The sequence below is a fragment of the Chiroxiphia lanceolata genome, chromosome 6 (genome assembly GCF_009829145.1).
Source record: "Chiroxiphia lanceolata isolate bChiLan1 chromosome 6, bChiLan1.pri, whole genome shotgun sequence".
NCBI classification, from domain to species: domain Eukaryota; kingdom Metazoa; phylum Chordata; class Aves; order Passeriformes; family Pipridae; genus Chiroxiphia; species Chiroxiphia lanceolata.
Genome location: NC_045642.1, coordinates 65,312,321 through 65,336,210, shown reverse-complemented (window position 1 = coordinate 65,336,210; position 23,890 = coordinate 65,312,321). Strand labels below are relative to the sequence as shown.

The following is a 23,890-nucleotide window of genomic DNA, read 5'->3' as shown; positions in this document are numbered from 1 at the left end:
GACCTCACGAGTCTCTGCTGCTGCAGAACGTTCCGGAGCACATTTTGGACAGGCAACAGCCAGGCAGGAGCTGTCCTGCCCCGGGGGGGTGGCAGCACAAGGCCACCAGAGGTTCAGAGTGTGGGTGACACGGAAAATGCAGAGATTTTGGATCCCCAGGCAGAGCATCGAGAGCTGAGGGTTTCACTCTGCAATAACATCTCAGTGAGGCTGAGCAGCTCAGAACAACCATCCCTCAAAGGAATGATAAATTAAATAAATATTTATAATACGTATTGGAACATTTATTTGTATTTCTATCTGCATATCTGTGTTTGTGTACAGTCTTTACACCTTAACATTTACCCACAAGTTTGTGCTGTGGCCTAAGGGTGCCCTGCTTTTAAGCCAGGTCTGTAAGAGAGATGTACAGATCATCAGTGCCCAGGGACTGCATCCCCATCAATAAGAAATGCCTATGAGATCCAATTTCTTTGACTCAGTTCCATGCAGAAATGCATTAGGCTGTGGCTCAAGGGGTGTGTGGAGCCTCAAGAAATTGGAATTAGGGAAACTATGCCTTTTATGAGCCTTTATATTACAATTCCCTGGCACACATATTGATAGAAAGAGATAAAAAATAACAGTACAGAAGCACATTCACTGTGCAGCGTTGTCTTTGGGCAATAGCCTTGGCTTGTTTCCCTGAGCATCCTTCCTGTGAGGGGCTCGAGTTTCCAGCTGCCCTCCCACATGGATGGATTCTGCCTGGACACTTTGGGAAAGTCTTCCAGGGTGCTGATGTCAATACTGTCAGAGGGTCTCTGAACAGACTGCTCTGCAGGGGCTTCCCTGAGCACATGGAGTGTCCTGACCTCCCTTATCCCCCAGTGTGTCATTCCAGAGGGATGAAGGCTGGCCAGCAGAGGAGCTCAGGGAATGCCAGGGGTGCAGCCACGGCCCCACCACAGCCCCAGCAGCTGGAACACGGGGCACAGGTCACATCTGGAACTCCTGTCCTGCCCTCCTGCCCCACCCCACGGCCCCTGGCCCGCCACAGACCCCTCTGCCTGAGGATGGGGCACAGCTGGGGACACCCACAGGTGTGCCAGCTGCAAAAAGGCAGCATCCCCATGGGAAAAGCAGGGTCACCCTAAGGGAAAGGCAGGATCACCCCAAGGCAAGAGTAGGATCACTCCAAGGGAAGGGCTGGATCACACCAGACAGTCCAAGGGCAGGGTCACCCCAAGGGAAGGGCAGGGTCACCCCAAGGCAAAGGCAGGGTGGCCCAGGCCCCTCTGTGCCCAGGGGCTGTGACAGTGCAGGTTGCTGTTCCCAGCTGTTCCCTGGGCAGGGGATTCATTCCATAGGGATCAAATCAAGGGACAGACCCCCTGAGTTCTGTGGGAAGAAGGAACACTGGTGGGGCTGAGGGCAGGTGTCTGCAGAGCTGTTTGGGGCTCTGCCATCAACTGTTGCTGGCAATCTTTATTTTCTGACAAAATGAAAGGTTTTTTAGGAAGTTTAAATCCCTGAAAAAACTTGGAGCTTACAAAAATCATAAAGGAAACTAAACTTCCCACCTTAGCCAGAAGGAATTCCTGGGTGCAACTACTTACTTTTTTTCTGACACAGAATTGAAATTATTTTGAAAGAACTCAAATTTCACGAGGAATAAACATTCCAAGCACTGCCCCCCAGGCAGCTCCGGAGGGGCCCTCAGGGGGCACAGTGGTATCTCTGGGAGTGCTGAGGACACCGGGAAAACACCTGGCTGAGCTGGAAAAGCTCTGATTGCGAGGCAGGGCGGATGGGAAGGCAGCTCCTCCGTGGTGCTGTGCTTGTCCATCTGCCTCCTGCTCTTGTAGCCACATCCTTGAGGACACCTCCGTGCCTGAAAAGAATAGAGGTTTTTACTATACAAATTTTGAACCAGAGAAGGAAAATAAAATAAAAAGGAAGGGTTGTTCTAAATTTGTTTGCCCCTACATCTGACATCTGTTATTTTCATTCCAGGTAAAATGAGATAAAATCATGTTCCTGAATAAGTAAGACACCAGGATTTCCTAGAGAGTTTGTCCTCAATGAAAGATAAAAATATCAATATAAAAGATTCATTCATTTCAGCAGTAAACATCTGCAGAAACAAATTGCATTGGGAACTTTCCCAGGACTGTAGGAATGGCAGAAACCCTGCAGAGCCAAGGGACATCTATTCTATTTATCACGTTTATGAAAGAATTTCTGGAGTAGTTTTTCACTGAAGAATAATAGTACACTAACAGCACAAATCAATGATGATTTTGAGAGAATTATACACTTAATGCAGTTCCCAGGTGGATCACTATTGTTTGGCACTCAGACACAGGATTTGCAGCTCCCGTGGTACATCAGGATAACCCCGGGCAGCCCCCAGGTCACTCTGGGCTTCACCAGCTCAGTCCATGACCCCAGAGCTCAGCTGAACCTCTGGGGGCTGCTGGGGGGCAAACAGAGGGATCTGAGCCATCCTGGGCAGCTCCTTTAGTTGGAATATTCACATTTTTCCTTGTTGCATTTCTCTTCCTTTGCAGCTGAAGGTGAAAGGAGCATCACAGACTGGGAGAGCCTTGAGTTTTCACCTTGAACAATTTGCTGTTGCTTCTGCAGAAGAAAATTCCAGGGTTGGAGTGAAAGTTGTTGGAAAATTTATTTGTGGGCATGTGAAACTCAGTTGTGAAAGTAAAAAGAGTGGTTGATCCTGAGGGTGGGTAAAGCCACTTCCTGGGAAGCAAAAAGTTACTAAACCCATGATCCTCTAACCTAAAGGATTGTATGACCTGAGAGCCCCTTCCAGGGCCTAAAGGGGCTCCAGGAGAGCTGGAGAGGGACTGGGGACAAGGGGTGGAGGGACAGGACACAGGGAATGGCTTCCAGTGCCAGAGGGCAGGGAGAGATGGGATATTGGGAAGGAATTGCTGGCTGGGAGGGTGGGGAGGGGCTGGGATGGAATTCCTGGAGAAGCTGTGGCTGCCCCTGGATCCCTGGGAGTGTCCAAGGCCAGGTTGGAGCAACCTGGTCTAGTGGAAGGTGTCCCTGCCCATGGCAGGGGTGGCACTGGGTGGGCTTTAAGGCCCCTTCCCACCCAAAGCAGTCTGGGATTCTGTGATTTGAGCTCAGCTAAAGCTGCACTCCAAGCTGTCCATAAGCTGGTCTCATGTCAGTGAGGAAGCTGGCACTGTAAAACCAGGTGAAAACAGCTCTGACAGCATTCCCAGCCTCTGACAGCATTCCCAGCCCGTGACAGAATTCCCAGGCCCTGACAGCATTCCCAGGCTCTGACAGCATTCCCAGGATCTGACACCATTCCCAGGCTCTGACACCATTCCCAGCCCTTGACAGCATTCCCAGCCTGTGACAGCATTCCCAGCCCATGACAGCATTCCCAGGCTCTGACACCAGCCCCAGGCTCTGACAGCATTCCCAGGCTCTGACAGCATTCCCAGGCTCTGACAGCATTCCCTGCCTCTGACAGCATTCCCAGGCTCTGACAGCATTCCCTGCCCCTGACAGCATTCCCAGCCTGTGACAGCATTCCCTGCCTCTGACAGCATTCCCAGGCTCTGACACCATTCCCTGCCCCTGACAGCATTCCCAGGCTCTGACAGCATTCCCAGCCTGTGACAGCATTCCCAGCCCGTGACACCATTCCCAGGCTCTGACACCATTCCCAGCCCATGACAGCATTCTCAAGCTCTGACACCATTCCCAGGCTCTGACACCATTCCCAGGCCCTGACAGCATTCCCAGCCCGTGACACCATTCCCAGCCCGTGACAGCATTCCCAGGCTCTGACACCATTCCCAGGCTCTGACACCATTCCCAGGCTCTGAGAGCATTCCCAGGCTCTGACAGCATTCCCAGGCTCTGACAGCATTCCCGGGCTCTGACAGCATTCCCAGCCCGTGACAGCATTCCCAGCCCATGACAGCATTCCCAGTCTGTGACAGCATTCGCAGCCCATGACAGCATTCCCAGGCTCTGACACCATTCCCAGGCTCTGACACCATTCCCAGGCTCTGACAGCATTCCCAGGCTCTGACAGCATTCCCAGGCTCTGACAGCATTCCCTGCCCCTGACAGCATTCCCAGGCTCTGACAGCATTCCCTGCCCCTGACAGCATTCCCTGCCCCTGACAGCATTCCCAGGCTCTGACAGCATTCCCAGGCTCTGACACCATTCCCAGCCCATGACAGCATTCCCAGCCCGTGACAGCATTCCCTGCCTCTGACAGCATTCCCGGGCTCTGACAGCATTCCCTGCCCCTGACAGCATTCCCAGGCTCTGCCAGCATTCCCGGGCTCTGCCAGCATTCCCAGCCCCTCTGCTGCCCCGTGCCAGCAGTGCTGAAGTGAGCAGTGAGTAAGTGGCAGCCGAGCTGCAGGAGCTGCTTATCCCGAGCTCTGTCATCCACTTAAGCCATTTCTTAGAGCACACAAACAGTTTATGCAGTGCTCTCAGGAGAGAAATCAAAAGCTAAAGGGATAAATGACCAATTAGGCTGCCTCATCTCAGATCTAAAAGCAGGGCCAGCACTCTGGGATGGAAAAGCAAAATGTTCCTTTTTCTGGCTGCACTTTGGCTGAAGATAAAGCTGTGCCTCAACAAAAGGAGTTTTCCTCTGCCCAGCTCAGAGCAGGGGCAGAGGAGCTGCTGGTGACACAGTCACAGCCCCCGGTGGCTTTCATGGGTGGGTATTGCTGGTTATCCTGGTTATTGCTGGTTATCCTGGTTAGTACTGGTTATCCTGGTTGTTCCTGATGCTGCTGTGGTGCCTTCCTGCCAGGCCCATCCCTGATCACTGTGCTCCCTGGAGCTGCACCGGGATCTGCTGGGATCTTCCCTGCCACCCTCACTGCTATTCCTGGAGGTGTTTGACAGCAATAACCCAGCACATCTCAGCTTCTTTCCCTGTCATTCCTCGTGGATCCTTTCTGCCCTTTAGCTGCAGTCTGGTGTCTTGTGGGAGCTGTAGGTCACAAACCAGCTGTGCCCCAGGTGAGCCCTCCCCGGGAATCCTTCCTTACCAGGGTGGGATCAGCTGAGCTGGAATATCTCTGCAGGAAGAGAAACACTTCTGAAAAGGGACTGGCAGGTGACTGTTCTAATGAGTTTTTGTCAGACAGGAGTCTCCAGGCAAGTGAGTGAGCACGTTCCCCTGGGGGGTTCCTGCCCCTCTGCCTCTGTACTTGGGGCACCAAAACACCTCCTGTGACCTGGGCATGGTCCCTGCAGCTCTGGGGGGCTTTTCGAGTCCTGTGTCTTCTGCAGGTCTTGCCAGACCTGAGCACCTTCCTCCCCAGGGACCTGCTCATCTTATCCCAGAGGTGAAATGGGAAGAAGAGACCCGGGGCTGGCTCTACACCCTGGCAGCCACCAGTGGGCTAAGGCCCTGTGGGCAGGGCAGAGCTCATCCAGGAGAGACCCCAGAGAGCCACAGCCAGGGCAGAGCTCATCCAGGAGAGACCCCAGAGAGCCACAGCCAGGGCAGAGCTCATCCAGGAGAGACCCCAGAGAGCCACAGCCAGAGCAGAGCTCATCCAGGAGAGACCCTGGAGAGCCACAGCCAGGGCAGAGCTCATCCAGGAGAGACCCCAAGGAGCCACAACCAGGGCAGAGCTCGTGGTAGTTGCAGCCATCCCAGGTAGTGGGACCACATCCAGCCTGAGACCTGCCACCCTGGACACTGGGATCCACATCCATCCATGGCACTGGGACCACAGTCACCCTGGACAAGGGGATCCAGCCCACCCTGGGCACTCTGAGGGTCTCTGTGTGCTGACATGGGAGCACAAACTCGGGGTCCAGGCTCCAGGGTGGGCTGTGCACTTGTGAGGAGGAGGGGAAAGGAAACACTCACAGACAAACGTGGCCCCAGCCGTGCAAGGAGACACTGAGCTGCTGCTGGGGACAACAGCTGGTACCTGCTGACCTTTCCCAAGCTGTGCCTCCCACCCTGGCAAATCACTCTCTCTGTGCTGCCAAAACAACCATCAATTAAAAATGCATTACCACAGCTCCCTAAAGCAAAGCCAAAAATTGCTGCTTATTCATTCTGCAGACACTCAAAGTGTGTTTACAGAGAGTTTTCCACATCAAATATACTAAAAATTTAATTGACCTCACCTGTGCAGAGATGTCAGGGAAAACAAGAGCCACAGGCTGGGAAATAACATCTCCATCTGTGTGGATGCTACATGGGCAGGGCCAGCCCTGGGTACCACCCCCTGTGTTCCACCACCTCACCTGCCTCAGGTGCTGCTGCCCCACACCCTGCCCAGCACTGGTGATCCCTGCAGAACCAGGGGGGTCCCTGGGGGATGGGACCAGCTCAGGGGGTACATGGAGTGCAGGACACCACAGTGTCAGCCCAGTGTGGTAGAGCTGGCCCTGTGCCCTGCCATGGTGGGAGGGACCTTAAAACCCATCCAGTGCCACCCCTGCCATGGGCAGGGACACCTTCCACTAGCCCAGGTTGCTCCAAGCCCCGTCCAACCTGGCCTTGGACACTTCCAGGGATCCAGGGGCACCCACAGCTTCTCTGGGCAACCCTCTCTGGGTGTGAACCCAGCAGCTGAAGAGCAGAGCTGTCCCAGAGGCTGGGAATGGAAACTGGGAGGTTGGGATAAAAAAAAAGGAGCGTGTGTTAATGTGAGACTAAATTTCAAATCTGACATCTTTGCTGGGGATGTTCAATTTTCCAGAGGGGGACTGGTGTTCCTGGGTGTCACAGCCATCACAGCACAGAGCCGGGACACTCCCTGCCCCTCAGTGTGTGTGACTGGGCACATGCATGGGGCACAGATGCTCCCCAGGCCATCCTGAGCAGGTCTGTGTTCACTGAAACAAGCACAGGCAGTGCCAGGAGCCTGGAGCAAAGGAGGCTCAGGGGGGACCTTCTGGCTCTGCAACCCCCTGACAGGAGGGGGGAGCCGGGGGGGGTCGGGCTCTGCTCCCAGGGAACAAGGGACAGGAGGAGAGGGAACGGCCTCCAGCTGTGCCAGGGGAGGCCCAGGTTGGATATGGGGACAATTTCTTCCCTCTCAGAGGGGTGCAGCAAGTCTCTGACTCAGGAGAGCTCCCAAAGTGTCCCAGGTGCCCGGGTCCATCCCCAGCTGTGGCTGTGGGCTCTGCACAGCCTGTCCAGAGGCTCAGAGCCACCTACACTGACACTGTTTGTGCCTCTTCTTGGTATCAGGTGTGCCCTTTTCTGCCAGAGCTTGTCACCTCCTGAGCTTTTGTGGTGCGTTTATTTTTCACATCAAACTTTTAGCAGAGAGGAAACACAGCCAGGGAGATTTCATAAAGTCCAGCATTCTCACCCAAACACTGCAAAAGCAGCTCCGAGGAACTGGGGCAGCTTCCTTACAGATTGGACCTCTCCATGGATGGAAATTAAAATCACATATGAGATCAACTGAGACCCCAAGCGTGAGGAGCCTGGTTCTGAGCCCACCACTCTGTGACAGCAGAACCAACCAGGACACTCAGAGAAAACCCCGTTGGCAGCAAATGGCAGAAATTTTAATACCAGTGGGGTTTTGGTCTTTTTCCAACCAGCTCCACATAAAAGTGTAAATTGTATTTGCTCTGGGTCCCTGGATACTGTCTCAAACCTAATAAATATCTACTGCCTGCACTTAATCTCTGCTGCCCTGAGAGGGCCGTGGAGGAACAGCCAAACACCGGGATGTGGGGATGGAACTGAGCACAGCTGGGTCCCTGCCCTGTGCTGGGGACAGAGGGCACCTCTGCCAGGGAGGGACAGCGAGGGCAGGGTGGCACCTCTGGGAGAATGGCACCTGTTGCCCCTCATTTATGGTGGTGTCACAAATACACCTCCAGAATGGGTTGCCAGGGGTGGTGTTTTCCCGGGAGAAAAGCGGGACTGCTGCTTCCACTGGCACAGGCTTTACCCTGGAATCTCTAATGGATTCACTGGACTATGCAATAGCTGTAACACACTGTGGAGAGCCTGGAGCAGATCAGGGAGTGATCTCTGTGACATTCCTGTCACACAGGAATCTTCAGAGTCACTAAAAGTGACATGAAACAGGGAATTAATTTTTGATCTGGGCAGTATCCCAAAGCTGGGATAATTCACTTCCCCAGAACCTCAGAAAGATGGAACGTTGGGGAGCAGCAATGGAAACATGAATAGCACTTGGAAAGTGATGGGTACTCCTCTTCAGGTCAAGGAAAGTTCAAGGACATTCTTGGCTCTGTCCAAAGAAAACAAGTGTTCATGTAGGATTGTAGTGGTGAGACAAGGGGTAATAATGGGTTCAAACTGGCAGAGGGCAAGTTTAGGTGAGATAGATGGAAGAACTCCTGGCTGGGAGGGTGGAGAGGCCCTGGCACAGGTTACCCAGAGATGCTGTCAGGGTAATTCCTATCCCTGGAAGTGTTCCAGGCCAGGCTGGACAGGGTTTGGAGCAACCTGGGCTGGTGCAAGGTGTCCCTACCCATGGCAGGGGTGGGATGGGATGGACTTTGCAGTCCCTTCCTGCTCAAATCATTCCACAAACGTGTGGTCCTGTGCTGGTTCCAGAGCAGGCAGAGGCTGCCCTGGGCTGAAGGGGGGTGTGCTCCTCCCTGCCCAGCACCGCCAGTGACTGGATGTGACACTTGGGGACATGGTAAAGCTGGCAGGGTGGGGATCAGTCAAAGGTTGGACTCAATGATCTGGGAGGTCTTTTCCAACCTTCCTGACTGTGTGATTCCATGGTTCCATGGACGCCCAGAGCAGACACAGCACAGCAGAGCTGGGCGGGAGCTCAGTGAGGCTGCTCTGCCTTCCTGTCTCTGAAATTATCAGCACTCCCAGATTATGGAATTGAGGGGAGGGATGAGGAGATGATTTCCAGGGGACAGGAACTAACAGCCTGTGCTCGTAAGTGCCACTGGGGAGCTGTGCCAGGCTGTGCTCACCTCACCCTGAGCAGACACTCGTGTCCTGTGGTGGGAGCAGGGATGTCCAGGAACACTGGGAGAACCTGGTGCTGCCCTGAGCAAAGCTGCCTGTCTGCCCTGGGCTGGAAAAGCAGGGTTGGAGGGTTCTGGGAGCACAGAGGGCTGGTCTGCCTGTAAAACACAGCACTGGGAAGGAGCTGGTCCTGGACAGGCTGACAGTGCTCACGGAACATTCCAGAGCTGTTCCCGTTTGGGCACTTGGGTCTTGGTGACCCTGAGGATAAATCCCTCAGGTTTGGGGTCACTGAGGATCCAGTCCAAGGCCAGGGTAGCACACCAGTACCATGTCCCTTCTCCTGACAGAGGGACACGGGCTGTGCTGCAGGAACGTGTGGGTACAGGGTGGTCCCCGGGGTGCACTTCATCAGAGAGACCCAAAGCCAGGCAGAGCTGTGAGGGGGAGAGGCTGCTGGGGATTTGGGTCCTGCTGAAATATCCTCCCTGATTCACTCTGAAGTATTTTGCCTGCAGCTACTCAGAGAAGCACTTTTGCTTACGCTGCCTCAGCCAAAGCTGAGCTAAATCACAGCCCAGGCAGAACTGCTGAGGAGGGCCCTGCTGAGGGCAGCTCAGGCCTTCACCTGGGGTGCCCTGGAGAGAGATCCTGATTAGATCCCAGGGCGTTTAAAGGGATTTCTCAGTGCTTAAAATACATCAAATCCCCGTTGGATTCAGCACAAATAGCCCCATTTTGCACAGTTACTCTCGGGCACTGTCATGCCCATGTTGTGCAAACAGGACTCTCTGTGCTGTCAGGTGGCACCTCACACAGCAGGGCAGCAGGGCTCAGCTCCCAGGGCCACCCCCAAAATCCCGTGGGCTCCCCGTGCTTGGCAGAGAACTGGCACAAATGTATGCTCAGTATTATGTTACATCTGTGCATTGGGTTGGGCTGGGAGGGAGTTTTTGTGATTGTTGTGATCTTAGGGATGTTATTTAGTAAAGAGTATTACTGGGAAAAACTGGGGGAAAATAAAATAAAATAAAAAAGTCTCCTGTAGAGGAATGCTACCTGTCTGGATGTAACAGCACAATTTATCACCTTTTCATCCTTTTATTGCCTTTAATCACTTAGTGATGTGATGTGATTCACTCAGGGAAATGATTCCGATCTAATTGTTGTATTTGTCTGGTAAAATCCAGTTATCATCTGAATTACACTTACACCAACAGTTGTTGGTGCCTCTCCTGGTGGTTGTGGGTGGCAGAGTTCCCTGTGGTGTGCGTGCTGAGGGTCCAGCAGGAGGGACCCCTGTGAGCTCCAAGTGGGAGAGCAAACGCTGCTTCCTCCCCTGGATGTGCCCGTGTTCCCTGTGGAATTCCAGTCACTCAACCACCATTTTGGGAGGACTTGCTGCTCCCTCTGGCATCAGGAGAGCTGCAGATGGGGTGGGAGATGCCCCCAGAGGGGGAGCAGCTGCCCTCACACCCCGGTGCAGGTGGAACACAGGCATCTCTCCCTGGGAAAGGCTCAGGGGACTCGTGTCACAGCCAAGGGGGTGCAGAGGTCGCTGGGACTGACCTGGGGACAGCAGGGGGGCTCCTGGGAATCGTGGCAGCCCCTTCCCTGCTCCCACCCTCCCACCCTCCCAGTACCAGGGTCTGGCTCCGGGCACGGGGCTCCTCAGCCTGGCTGGAACCGGGAGATCCGCAGGGAAAAACAGAGAGGGGGAAAAAGAGTGATTTCTGTCAGTGTAACGTTAATTATTTTCTCTGCTAATTAAAAAGCCCATAATTTATAAATTAGCATTCAGCATCCACAGGCTCCACATTAGTCAGATCAAAACACAACACCCCATTCAAGTACGTGTGAGCAAAGCCGTTGTAAGGCTTTGAATCCTCTGGGAGGCTGCGCCACGTCCCTGTCAAAGGAGCTGCTGAAGGGAAGAGCAGAGGCTCGTTATCATCACAGGGAGATCTCTCTGCCTTTCCCTCTCCTTATCTGCTGCATTCCCGCTCTCCAGATTTTCCTTTTTATTTTTGCTAAAGTCGGTCACAGAATTCAGCACAATTCACAAATCATTTATCGAGGGTAACTCCATTTCCTGAGCATTCACTGGCTTTCTAAAAACGGGTTCTATCACACTTTGAAAAGCAGGATCTGACTTAAACCACAGGGAAAAGTTTGGGAAGAAGTTTCAGAAGTTCCTTTGACTAAAGGCAGCCTCCAGTGTGTGCCCCTTGTGCCCCCTGAGGCTCTGGTAATGGCAGTGTCACAGACAGCCAGAAATGTATTTAAAATTAAAAGGATTTCCCTGCTATCCAGTCAAATCTCTCCTCTTGGAGCACAGAAACCAGAGGAATTGGGATTTTTGTCAGTACACAGGATCAAGCTGAAAAGCAGATATTTTAAACTCCTTAATGGTGTTAGATTTTAAACCCAGTTTTAATCATGCTGCAAACTGCTCTTCACAAAGCATTTATCCTGAAGCCTTACACTTTTCCAGACTTTTCCAGGTTAATTTGGTACTCCTTTTGGGTTTTGGATTGTGGTTTGATTTTTTTTATTTTTCATATGTAGTTTTTGATTGTTTGTTTTTAAATTACTTTTTCTTTGTTTGTGTTTGTCAGAGGCCGTGTTTGTTAGCAGTCACAACAAAAGCAAAGTGCCTTTCTGGAGCTTATTCCTTTGGCTTTGCAAACAGGTTGGGGGGGGCTTTGGAGCTTTGGGAGGTTGTCCATCCGTGTTTATTCAAAGTCAGTTGTTGCAAACTCCTGTAAGAAATGGAGCTAAGTGGCTTTGTTTTGCTGCCCCTCTGCCTGTACACAAGCAATTACTTGTGTTCTGGATTTTTTCTGCTCCCACAAACCTGCTCAAAGTCCTTCTAGGATCTACCACCATTAACCCAGCACAGGGGAAAAGCTACACCCACGCTGGGCACTCATCTCGGTTCCTCTCTCATTCCCACCACTGCATTGTCAAAATGTACCTTCAATAAAGGAGTGTTTGGGCTGCCAGGCTGTGCCTCAACCTCTCCCAGTGGGGAATTTGTGCTCCTCCATCCTTGTCACCTCACACCCCTGTCCCACACCTGCCTGCTTGGGAGCGGGGTGAGCTGGAGCCACATTTTGATGGAGTCTGCCAGCAAATTCCTGGGATAGAGAAGAAATGTCTAAGGGGCCCAGTCAAAACATCCTTTAGTTAACTTACTCTGTGACTTGGTTAACACCCAGTTCGCAATTCTTATCCAAATTTATTTGCAGAGATGTATCTGTAAGGAGATCAGTTAAAAAATGGGAAAAGCACTTTTTGTTACACGTTCTAAATCATGGAGGGGCCACAGAATCCCAAACTCATTGAGGTTGGAAAAGCCCTCCCAGCCCATGGATCCCCCCTGTGCCCGATGCCCACCTTGTCCCCAGCCCAGAGCACTGAGTGCCACGGCCAGGCCTTCCTGGGACACCTCCAGGGCTGGGCACTCCAAACCTCCCTGGGCAGCCCGTTCCCACACAGCCCTGACCCGACCTGCAAAATCCCTTCCCAGAGCCCTCCTTCTGCACAGTCCATTCCTGCCTTGCTTTGCCTTCCCTCTCCTCTCCCTGTGTCCCTCCCTGCCGGTTTCCAGCTCTGGCAGCCGTGCCCAGCCCTGCCCCGGGGCTGTGCTGGAGTCAGCGCTGCCCAAACGCCCTTTTAATTTCCAGGCGGCTGAAACGCAATCAAGATAAAAGGTTTAATTTCTCCGATGTGTTTGATATCTCGTGGCCATTTAAGAGCCTTGATCAGCCGGCTGGGCCGGTGCCAAGCGCGTCTCACTTGGCTGCTGCTCAGACAGAGCTTAAAGAAGCACAGGGCATTAGTGGCTAATGGGGATGCAGCCATAAATCCTCAAATAAAAAGCACAAAGGGGAGCAGGGAAACAGCAGCCCTGGAATACAGAAAGAGAGGAATCTTTTCAGAAGCCATTTGCAAAATCAAGGGGCTTTTGTCTTCTGTGCCACTTTAGAAATGAAACGGACAAAGCACCATTTAGGCTTCTAAATATTTGTGAATGAGTCTTCTAGAAAAGATAAATATTATCGGTATCCATTTTCCCAGCATTAAGGATGTGAATTTCCACAGGAATTGTAGCAAAGGGAGGACACACTCCAGGGAGAAGGACCATGAAACAGCTCCAAGCTTGGGCTTGGGATCCAGCACCTCACCTGCAAAGTGCAGCTGCATTTCACCTGCCAAAGGGCAGGTTTCTGGTTTGTGTTGCATGTTTTTAACCAGTGATTGATTGAACTGTGTGCTGGAGCTCTGGATTGGGAAGGTTTGCCCTGCACATCCTCACCCCCAAGGGATTCACTGTCCCTGCCCAGCCACTGCCCTTTGGTGATTTCAGCCTCAGACTCAGAGCTGTTGCTGAATTTTTTATATTTACATATATATATATATGTATATATGTACACAAAGCCCTGGTTGCTGTGTTGAAAGCAGAACTCAGGTTCCTGTATCCACAGGCAGACCTGGCTGTGTGTCAGTGTTTTCAGGGAGGCTGCTCCCTTGGCTGTGTCACAGCAATCAGCTCAGTGTCTGCTGCAGGTACTTGAGCGAGAGAGATAAAGGGGACAAGGTTCTGGGTCCAAAATGGAAAGGGTGCCTGGAAGAGGATGATCAAAGGCTGGCTCACGTTCTCCAGGGGCTGCTCAGTGGTGTGTTCAGACACTGCCCAGTGCCAAGGCAGCACTTAGGAGGGCACTTGGAGCCATTGCTGAAGTACTCCATCAGGAAAATAGCCGGGACTGGGAACTCCTGCATCCTGGATAGTCTCAGTGTCAGGGCACTTGAATCCTTACCCAGTGGTTGGTAAGAGCACTTAGGGCTGTGACTGGGACTGTGTTAGGAAATATCAGCAATTGTGCTTCCAAAGGCAAAGCAAAACTAAATAAACAAAATACCAACAAAAATCTGGCCTCGTAAATTAGCGAGACATTTTAAAAAGGGACATCAAAGCATTATGAAAGTCTCTGTGGTGCCAGGAAGCATTTCAGAGGAATGAGGAGGACACGAGGCTCCCGGGGCCACCCTGAGCTCCCCACCAGCCTCAGGAGTCCCTGTGGGGGGAGCTGGTGCCAGAGTGACCCTGAAGGGTGCAGGTGAGCTCACCTGAGGCTGGACACCCGTGGGAAGGGGTCTCTCCATCCCTCCAGGCTCCTACTCCACACACAGGCTGGAGGGCAGGCGATGCATCCCCAGGACAGAGTCCATGGTTCCCTGGCCCGGGCTCCTCGCTGGGCCCTGCTCTCTCTTTGTTCTCCCCTTTTCCCACCCTTGTTCTCCCTTTTATGTGGAGCTGCAGGGCAGAACAGACTCTTCCTTCACTCTCTCCTGGTATGAATAACAACAAGGGGGAAATTTGAACCTGGGCACGAGAACCAATTTGTTGACCTTGATGATCTCAAAAGTCTTTCGCAGCCTTCCCAGTTCTGGGATTCTTGGACTCAGGCTTTGGTAGCACAGCTGCAGCTACAGCAGAGGGGCTGTGCTCGTTGCTGCCTCACTCTGCTGCCCCGTTCTGTTCCACAGAGCTCAGTGTGTTTTGTTCCACAGAGCCAGTGTGTTTGCACCCCCTTGCAGGCCCGGGAGGTGCAGGATGTGGGGGCCACGCTGCCGTGGGGACCTGGTGCCACTGCACCATCCCTCTGTCCTCCCACAGCCCTGCTGGGCAGGAATCAGTGCTGGAATGAAACCAATTACACAGACTGAGCTTCCCCTGGATCTCTGCCTCACACACACAGGCTGGAACAGGCAGCCCCAGCTGACCAGGAGTGACCCCAGGAACGAGCCGATGCTCCTCCAGCCGGGAGCTGGTTGGGAGCTCCGCTGGCACTGGAGCAGCAAAGCCAGGCTTAACTCCAGCACTCGAGTTCATCTGCTTCCTGTGAACTGGGGAGGCCTTGGGGAAAACCTCCTGGCTGCTTTTACACCTATTGCTAGTTCTCCCTCGAATATTGGAGAAGTGGAGAGAACACCACAGACGTTTATGTGCAATTCCAGAATCTTCTCCTTCCCTCTCAGTCAGACATGCTTTGAAGCCATTGACAGGGACATTGTGGCTGTCTCCCAGTTCCCTGATCCACATAGAGGGGAGAAGATACAAGAGAAAACTTGTTTAAACATTTCCTCACGAGGAGCCCCAACCAAAGCAGCCCAAGCAGAGCAGGTCAGTGCCTCCCCCTCTCCCCGTGCCCAGCACTGCCCACACCAGCCACGTGCAGCCAACCCTGCAAAAGTGGCTCCCTGCAGAGCCCTGCCCGAAGGAGCAGCCACGGGGCAGCTTCTGGACACCCTCCAGCTGCAGGAAGGCAGTGCCTGCCCAAAGGGCACCTTCCAGCAGCCCAGGTGTCTCCAAGCCTCATCCAACCCGGCCTGGGACACTCCTGGGGATGGGGCAGCTACACAGAAAGAGAGGAAGGAGGAAGAAAGGCTGATCTGTGCTATGTCACAGAGCTTTAGTGGCATTAGGGCAATAACAGAGACACAAACACTGAGTTTCACTGACAAAATCAAGTAAGGAATACATCATTTCGCATTGATAGGGAATAAAAGAAGACCATATTAAGCCATAAAGAGTCCCAAACTTCCATTTCCTTTGAAAATTTTATTTTTTTTTAAGCAGATTATTGGCAGTCAAACCTCTCCTGTAACAGATTCAATCCTCAGTAAATATTCAAGTTACATTCAGCAGTTTCATCTGTGCCCACGGTCTTTGGAAAGGGGATCTGCTGCTTTGGCTGTGCGCTGATAACAGAATTAAAATGTGATTTTAGCACATCTGAATATTGCAGCATGGCCACAGTAAATAAAGTTTAGATGGTCCTTCAGTGGTTTGCTTTATTACAAATATAAAAATATGGATGTCAATGCAGGGAATTCACGCAAATGCTGGTTGTTAAAGGCAGCTCAGGGAATCTGCAAATCTGGGCTGTAGTAAAACATTACTGTTGGAGAATAAACATAACTAGAAGTTTGATGGAAAGATGACAAAGTGTTCTGTTTTCACGGAGGAGCTGTTACTAATACAAATACCACTGCAGTCCCTCCTCAGTGCTCCCACTGCACCTCATCTGACAATTGAGTCAAACTGCTGGGAACCCTGCAGAGACCAGGGCTTTGGCTACGAGGCAAAATTCCTTCTTGGAAAGGTTGTCCAGCCCTGACACAGCTGCCCAGAGCAGGGGTGAGTCCCATCCCTGGAGGGATTTAACAGCCCTGTGGATGTGACACTTGGGGACCGGGGTCAGTGGTGGCCTTGGCAGTGCTGGGGATGGTTGGACTCGATGGGCTCAGAGGGCTTTACAAACCTAAACAAGTCTGTGATTCAAAGCAAACCCAATAGAAATTACTATGAAAAGTATCTTTACAAATGAAGTGTCTTGATTTTTCCATCTCTCTCGATCCAAAATTTGGTTCATATCAGAGCAAGAAGTTGAGGAGTTTTAGCAAGAACTACTCAAACTACTAATAAAAATGTGGAGTTTGTCACTGAAAACCCTCTAGTTCTCCACAGAGCTGGGAGGTAATAAATGAGAGCTAATATCCCCAAATCTTCTGGCAATACAGAGAATTATGGTGTCACACTTTTACCTTGGTACACTCCAGACTGTCCAGAGGGAGAGTTGCCAACAGAGGTAACAACCAGTGTGTGCTGCTCACGGAGGAGTTGAAAAGAGAGCTGGAAGGTGATGAAATATCCCTGCAGAAGTCGGTTGAAGGTTGGACTTGATGGTCTTGGAGGACTTTTCCAGCCTCAATGACCCTGTGATTCCAAGTCAATGGCTTGTAAAAAATCTATGAGACATATCTGAACATTTCAGCGAGGTCTTAGACAAGAGAACATATCACTGTTGATATAATTCATCTGAAGTCTTTGACCAAATCCCCCATTAAACTGCTGAAAGAAAATGGATTTGGGGGGAAAGCAAACCCTGGCTGGTCCCTGAGGGCAGGTTCAGTGGCAGCCCCGGTCTCAGGGCCGTGGTGGTGCTGGAGGCTGCTGGACCACACTGGGAGCACCCAAAAGCAGGGCAGGACTGTGAGGAGAGGGGGAGGAAAAGAGGCAGAAGCAGATTTGGAAAAGTAGCGAAGCTGCTTATTGAGGAAAAGTCAGAGATGAGCAGAGAGGGTTTCAAAGAGAAAAGAGGCAACAAGAAACCCAGTCAATTAACCAGAAATCCTGATAATGGCAGGGTCAGAGCAGCACTCAGTGACCAGAAGCTTTTAAGCCTTTCTTACACACACCCCGAAACTCTCCAAATAACACACTCTCTCAGGCGAGGGCGAAGGGTTTGCTAGGCTGGGATTACCCGTGTTTGCCCATTGCCATGGTTACCCGCAGCTCCTGGCGAGGGCACTTCCCGCAGGAGGTGGGTTGGGGGAGCATTGTCCGTCCGGAGGAGCCGGGCCAGCATTCCAGGGCTGCCTTCCCGTGGCGTTTTCCCTCTGCTTTGGGAATAAACAGCTCCCGGTCCGTGTCAGGGTGCAGAACTCCCCGGGGTGAGAGCAGCGTGGCTGTGCTGCTCTCCCAGCTCCCCCGGCAGTGTCAGCCTCGATCGGACACTGATCCCCCCCAGCTGCTGCAGACACTTCATCCCAGGGCCCAGAGTGCAGGAGGGGCACAGTGCAGCCCCAGACAGAGCAACACACCAGCAGCAGCACAAATCAACTAAATGCTGAGCTTAGAAATACTGAACTGCCTCAAAACACTCACATTGCTCAGGATTCCCAAATGTGTGTTTGGCTGGAGAAAGGCAGCTCTCCAAATCTGAGCATGCAAAAAATGGGCAATCCAGTGCTTCCTTGGGCTTTGTCACCGTTACAATTAATGTGTTATTTTGCACTTGCATGGATATTTACATGTGATTTCCAGCCATTCTGGCTGTAGGTGATCCCTGTTCCCCTCCTCGGGGATGGTGACCCCTCCATGCCCATGGCACGTGTGAAAACAAACCTGTGGGACCAGAAGAACTTGGCTGAGCTGGAGTTGGACACTGGCATGAGCAGGTCCATCTGCCCTGGCCCTGCTCCCACAGGAGCCTCCTGCTCCTCAAGCTGCTGCTCCTCCCAGACACAAACATGGAACAGCAACGAAAAACTAATAAAATCCAGGGTGTCTTCCCACCACGTCTATATTTAGCTCCTGGCAATACTGTGGTCTAATATGTCCTGACATCCACTCTCTTCTCTTAGAACACCCCTTGGGACAGAGGGAAGTTTTGCTCCTTGCCAGGAATAGACCAAGGTCAAGAGAAGAGCTGGAGACATCCCTGCTGTCCTTTACCACCCAGATTTGGCCACCAACAGTGTAAAACAAACCCTGTTTTGGCCCCATTCCTTTCCTCCCCTGAAGCTCTGCTGCTCATTCCCGTGGAGAGGTGTGGATGATGTTGGACTGCTGGGGGGATGTGACCAACGAGGCTGCTCTACAGACCACTTCTGAAAGCTTCAAAGAATGGCTTCTTCACCCACTTTTATTTTCTTCACTTTTCTTCTTGCTCCCTGAGCTCTGCTCTTCCTCCCAGGGCTCCTGTGTGAAAACCCAAGGAAGGCTCTGCTGGTGGATCTGCTGCACAGTGACAAACCTGAGTCACGTTCCAGCTGTCAGATGCTGGTTTGCCTTTCCCAGCCAGGGAAAGGGCTGGGCCAGTAAGTGGATTTGCCTCCTTTGATGACTTGCCACGACGCTCCAGTCATGCCACGGTCTTTTTCTGCTATTTTACGTATTGAGCCCTGCAGATTTGTGCTGTCAGGCATTTCATTCAGCTCCAAATTATTCTTTTCTGGTTCTTTCCTGTAACTTCCCAATTTTTCAGTTTCATTAACAAAGGGAGATGTGTGCCTTGGGCATGGCACTGATCCCTCTGGTGCCACACAGCTCTGCTGAGGCTCACTGCCTGCTCAGCCAGTGGGCACTTCCAACTTTAGCTCCAGTTTTTCTCAAGATTCATAGGAACTTTCCCATGGGCAGGGGCACCTTCCACCAGCCCAGGTTGTTCCAAGCCCCGTCCAACCTGGCCTTGGACACTTCCAGGGATCCAGGGGCAGCCACAGCTTCTCTGGGCAACCTGTGCCAGGGCCTCCCCACCCTCACAGCCAGGAATTCCTTCCAATATCCCATCTAACACTGGGTTTTTTTCAGTTTAATCCATGTGTTTCAGAACACCTCCCTCATGCCTGGTTTTAGTGACACTGGTGGCACAAGCACCAGGAATACACAGGCTGTTGTGCACATCACCTCTGATGCCTCTTCCATGGAGGAGTGGCAGGATCTGTTGTTCCCAAGGCTCTGGTAAGAGTCCATAACCAACCATCTCCCACCCAGGCAAAAGCTGCCTCTTGACTCTGGCTCCACAGTCTGGGAGTGCTGGGGCAGAAGCTGGTTCATGGAATCATAGAATAGAATCCCAGAATCCCTGAAGCTGGAAAAGCCCTCCCAGCCCATGGATCCCCCCTGTGCCCGATGCCCACCTTGTCCCCAGCCCAGAGCACTGAGTGCCACGGCCAGGCCTTCCTGGGACACCTCCAGGGCTGGGCACTCCAAACCTCCCTGGGTAGCCCCTGCCAAGGCCTCACCACCCTTTCCAGGGAGAAATTCCTCCTGATGTCCAGACTGAACCTCTCCTGGCACAGTTTGAGGCCATGTCCTCTTGTCTTGTTCCCAGCAGGAGGGTGTACAGGAGCATGGCAAGGTCCTGTACTGCTGAGTTTGGAAGGAGTTGTCACATCACTGCCCACCTGAGACCAGCCTGAAGTGCCAGGCACTGCCTGCATGTCATGCACTGTCCTGTGACACAGGGCTCAGGGAACCTCACAGAATGGGAACAGGGAATGCTACAACAAAAGGGAAAAGGTCCTTTCAGTGTCAGTTTAAAGCCATGAGGTCTCGTCAGCTCTGTCCTTTCTTGGGCAGTAAATCTGGGATGCATCCCATTTCTGCAGACAACGTGTTTGTGGAGATGTGTCCTGTGTTCCTGGAGACAATCATGGTTACAGCTTCTCCTAGTACCGGAATTTTCCCTCTCAGTGTGATCCCCTTCAAGGGGAGGAGAATGAGAGTCTCTTCAATGACAAAACGCTTCTCGTGTCCTACAAAGCGCCAGTCTGACACACTGAGCATCCTCAGCCCCGGGAGAGGAGAGGGAGATAAATAATGCAGGAGAAGGAGCTGACTGTGCGCAGCTTTGGGAGCGGCTTTGGGAATGCACAGGGCTGCAGGCTCCAGTAATGAGGTGGTTTGAATTCCTCCTGCAGCTCCCTGACATTCCATCTCTCCGGGCTCCCCTTTGCTGCAGTCCCGGCGGGTGCTGGAGGAGGAGCAAGAGCTGCTTCTCTACACACTCCCGTGGGGAGCACCCACAGCCTTTCCCAAACCGCCCAGTAGGGGCTTTTCCAAGGAATCCCAAGCTGGGACGTGCAAGGCTTTAGTGCTGCCCCACGCGCTCCTCTGCAGCTGAGGCAGGGCAGGTGTCACCTGGGCAGGTGTCACCAGCACACAGCCGGCAGTGGCTGCACAGGGCCATTGTCACAAGGCAGTGGCTGCACAGGGCCATTGTCACCGGGCAGTGGCTGCACAGGGCCATTGTCATCGGTACTGCAGCCCCGGGCTCTGCCCCAGCGGGAGTGGCCTCGGCAGCTCCGTGCACGGGTGACCCTGGGCCGAGCCTGGAACACGGCTGTTAAATCCTGGGGTTTAATGAGCTCCAGGAATTCTGTCACTTTTCCCACATTCCCGTTCCCAGCTGCAGTCACTTCTCCAAGCAGCTCCGGGGAGGGAGGCAGAGGGTGGCTCTGTGGGGCCATCCCGGGTGCTGCCCCACGGGAGCTGAGCGGCAGCAGGAGGGTCTGCAGGGGGATCTGCAGGAGGGTCTGCAGGGGGATCTGCAGGGGGATCTGCAGGAGGGTCTGCAGGGGGATCTGCAGGGGGATCTGCAGGGGGATCTGCAGGGGGATCTGCAGGGGGATCTGCAGGAGGGTCTGCAGGGGGATCTGCAGGGGGATCTGCAGGAGGGTCTGCAGGGGGATCTGCAGGGGGATCTGCAGGGGGATCTGCAGGGGGATCTGCAGGAGGGTCTGCAGGGGGATCTGCAGGGGGATCTGCAGGAGGGTCTGCAGGGGGGTCTACAGGGGGATCTGGAGGAGGATCTGCAGGGGGATCTACATGAGGGTCTGCAGGGGGATCTGCAGGGGGATCTGCAGGAGGGTCTGCAGGGGGATCTGCAGGAGGGTCTGCAGGGGGATCTACAGGGGGATCTGGAGGAGGATCTGCAGGGGGATCTGCAGGGGAATCTGCAGGAGGATCTGCAGGAGGATCTGCAGGGGGATCTGCAGGGGGATCTGCAGGGGGATCTGCAGGGGGATCTGCAGGAGGGTCTGCAGGAGGGTCTGCAGGGGGATCTGCAGGGGGATCTGCAGGGAGATCTGCAGGAGGGTCTGCAGGGGGATCTGCAGGGGGATCTGCAGGGGGATCTGCAGGGAGATCTGCAGGAGGATCTACAGGGGGATCTGCAGGAGGGTCTGCAGGAGGGTCTGCAGGGGGATCTGCAGGGGGATCTGCAGGAGGGTCTACAGGGGGATCTGCAGGAGGGTCTACAGGGGGATCTGCAGGAGGGTCTGCAGGGGGATCTGCAGGAGCACCATCCCCTGCTCCGGACGACTCTCCGCACCAGGGTGGGGCTGATGGGATCTTCAGAGGGAAAAGGGAGGTTTTCAGTCTGCTTGTGATAAATACTCAAGTAACAAATTAAAAGGAGAGGAGAGAGCAGGGGAGGGGAGGGAGGAGAGGGAGAGGAGAGTAATTTGTGAAAGCAGAGGAAAGGGCTGACAAGCTGATACAGGATGTCTAGAGAGTGGTCAGGCTGCATCAGTGACACCTTCATTCCTGAACTACCAACTCACACCACATCCAACCCTAACCAAGGGTTACATTGTTCATCTCAGCACAATCCCAGAGCAGCCCGTTGCCATTTGCCAGAGCTTTTGGAAAAATCCCAGAGGTAAAGGCCTGAGGAGCATGAGGGGGGCAGTGCTGACACACAGAGCTCCCCGAGCTGCTGCTCCCCGAGCTGCTGCTCCCCGAGCTGCTGCTCCCTGAGCTGCTGCTCCCCTGCCACCTCCGCGGGGGGGTGACAGAGGCCTTTCCAGGAGCCACGGGCAGGGGACAGGGGAGTCCTTCCCGTGACCTTCAAATGGACAATCTGAGAGCAAAGAGCTGGGAAGGAGGAGCTGGCGAAGGTGTGCTCAGTGGGGCTCCCCCAACACACTCCTGCCCACGGAGCTGGGAGAAGTTTCCCACATGCAGGGGGGCATTTAGGGTCTGGATCCAGAGAGAAGCTCAGGTGGTTGCTGGCACCAGGTGATATAAATAACTCAGCACCTGGTCACTGAGGGCCCCGAGTGCAGGTTCATGGAGAAGTAGATTTTCCACGCTTAAGAACAGTGTGGAAAAGATTCAATTAAGCAATTTCTGGGAAGTCCTTGGAATGTCTGTTTCTGGGCAGTTGAGTCAATTATCAGCCAAACAGAAAATTATTTCCCTCTGATGAAAGCTGAAGGAAATAGATCCTGTGTCAGGCTGTTTGTACAACACATTTTCATTCCAGAGTGCATTACTGCACATTTGAGTTATCTGTGTCTGTGTGTAAAACTGCACATCCTGCTCATTATACTCATTAAAAATTAGGTATTGAAAGTTAAAAAAACCAGAGATCACTCACATGGCATAAAAATATGCAAACAAATACACATCAAAGTTATTGATTCAAAAACGAGAGCACAGCAATGAGAGGTAGAAAGATCAGAATGTGCCTCGTTATCCTGAGCAGGGTGGGAGCTTCAGAAAATAATAACCCATCGTGATGTGAAATCGTACAGAGCAGAGCAGAGCACACAGAGCTGGATTTCTAATCATTCAGCTGTCACTGAAGAGAAATAAATACAGCTCAGTTAGATTTCATACCCAATTACTTGCTTAGGGACTCTTTCCTGTCTGGTCAAGAGAAACCACAGGTAATAAATCTGAATTATTAAAGAGTTCTTAATTTGGCAGTTGCACAACAACAGCACAGACTAATGATTATGGTGATATCAGAGCAGATTTTGGGGAGAAATTGCTGGCTGAGAGGGTGGGGAGGCCCTGGTACAGGTTGCCCAGAGAAGCTGTGGCTGCCCCTGGATCCCTGGAAGTGTCTGAGACCAGGTTGGACGGGGCTTGGAGCAATTTGGGCTAGTGGGAGGTGTCCCTGCCCATGGTAGGGGTGGAATGAGATGGTCTTGCAAATCCCTTCCAACCCAAACCATGCTGGGATTCCACACTGCTCACAGTGCACAAAAATGTCACTGACCAGGAGGAGAAAATTCACCCCAACATTTTGCTGCTTGCAAAGACAATACTTTCCTCATTTATTTTGAAAACTTTGCAGTGTGGTGACCTGCTTACAGAGACCCTTGAACTGTGGCCTGCCCCTTTGGAATGTGGCCCTCCCCAAAGGAATCACAGGTAACTTCCAGACTGTTGGGATTTCAAGAGCTGTCTGAGCAGTCTCGGGTCACTGAGGTGGTGGCAGACACTCCCTCACTGTTCAGCCTGGCTTCAGGTATGAAAATGGAATTTTAAGCCTGTGCCTTAAAACCCTCCTGACCTGCAAGGGGTGGAGATTGAGGGTGGGGCTGTTTTGTAGAACCAGAGCCGGGGCATTTTGAAGCTGAGCCGTGTGGAATTGTGGCTGTCCCGGGCAATACCTCACCCTGCCTGGGCTGCAGGATCTTCCTGGGGATGGGGAACAGTCAGGCAGTGCCAGGGGAGGAATGCAAATGGCAGCAGGGAGGAGAAGCAGAAAACAAGGGGAGTGGGAGAAGGAGTTGGGGAGCACAGAGGGCAGTGGGTGTGATGGGCACTGAGCTCCAGGCATGGCTGGGGC

The 23,890-nt window shown here is 52.8% G+C and overlaps 1 long non-coding RNA gene across 3 annotated transcripts; it reads left to right on the top strand.

Moving 5' to 3' along the window:
* Nucleotides 1-4,337: 4,337 nt before the first annotated feature.
* Nucleotides 4,338-10,245, top strand: LOC116788499. 3 transcript variants are annotated; one of them, XR_004357656.1, is made up of 4 exons: nt 4,346-4,381; nt 4,995-5,159; nt 5,291-5,644; nt 10,233-10,245. It is a non-coding gene; the product is annotated as an uncharacterized LOC116788499 (long non-coding RNA). The 3 variants fall into 3 exon arrangements; XR_004357657.1 differs by lacking the exon at nt 10,233-10,245 and having other exon boundaries at nt 4,338-4,381; nt 5,050-5,159; nt 5,291-6,035; XR_004357655.1 differs by lacking the exon at nt 10,233-10,245 and having other exon boundaries at nt 5,291-6,035.
* Nucleotides 10,246-23,890: the final 13,645 nt, after the last annotated feature.